The sequence below is a fragment of the Limulus polyphemus genome, unplaced genomic scaffold (genome assembly GCF_000517525.1).
Source record: "Limulus polyphemus unplaced genomic scaffold, Limulus_polyphemus-2.1.2 Scaffold1740, whole genome shotgun sequence".
Lineage (NCBI taxonomy): Eukaryota > Metazoa > Arthropoda > Merostomata > Xiphosura > Limulidae > Limulus > Limulus polyphemus.
In genome coordinates, this window is record NW_013667350.1 from 88,907 (window position 1) to 90,126 (window position 1,220).

Below are 1,220 nucleotides of genomic sequence, written 5' to 3' on the forward strand. Positions count from 1 at the left end.
GTTATCAGTTAAAACTGGTATCACCTCATTAATCTGTACTTATTTCTGTTTAGTAGTCAGTAGTTATCAGTTAAAACTGGTATCACCTCATTAATCTGTACTTATTTCTGTTTAGTAGGCAGTAGTGATCAGTGAAGACTTTAATTTTTACTTAGTTTGGTAGTTGTAGAGAAAAAATGTTTATATACATGGCTTCTACCAAATTTTGATGGTGTAAGAATGTTCCTTAGTTTTCACATACTTTCATAAAAAATAACTTTAAAATGTAATTATGTTTTTGCAGCATCTGTATAGGAATTAAGAATTTGTTAGTATGCACTGACGTGGCCCTTCAGGTAGGAAAATTGTTTCTTTAACTGTGGTTTTGAATTTGAAGAAACTTATTAATCAGATTTTAGCATTTGTCATAAAAGTAACTATATACTGATTTAGTTGTTTGTAAATTAAATATAAAAACTGATACCACATTGTAGCAATAAATTTGTTGATATTATCGTGGAAAAGTATTTTATATTATATAAAGAAGAAAGTTTTATACTAAATGTACTCTCAAGTTTTTATGTAATCATGCATGTAACAAGGTTCCCAAGAATTCTGGAAATTGGAAAATATTTGGTAATAGTTTTAAAAGTTTAGGAAATCTACATAGGACTTTGGAAAATATCTTTAAAATCTAAGAACCTGCTGTGTTGTGTCCCTTAGCTTACTGGGGTCAGTTCATCTAGTCTTTGGTTGCCTAGGCACCATTTAACTTAAACTGCAACATTATGTACCATTGATGGATAGCATGGTATATGACATCAACCTGTGTACAGCTTTATGCAATTAGAAGGTGTCATACCTAGTTTTATCTAAACATTGTACATCTATAATAGTTTTCTTCATTACCCATTCGAACCGTCTCCAAGCTTTTATAGTAAACTATAATTATTGTGTTCTACGTAAAATAATCTTCTGAAACAGGGTACCATATACTACGCTATAATTGTTGTGTTCTATGTACAATAATCTTCTGAAACAGGGTACCATATACTACGCTATAATTGTTGTGTTCTATGTACAATAATCTTCTGAAACAGGGTACCATATACTACGCTATAATTGTTGTGTTCTATGTACAATAATCTTCTGAAACAGGGTACCATATACTACGCTATAATTGTTGTGTTCTATGTACAATAATCTTCTGAAACAGGGTACCATATACTACGCTATAATTG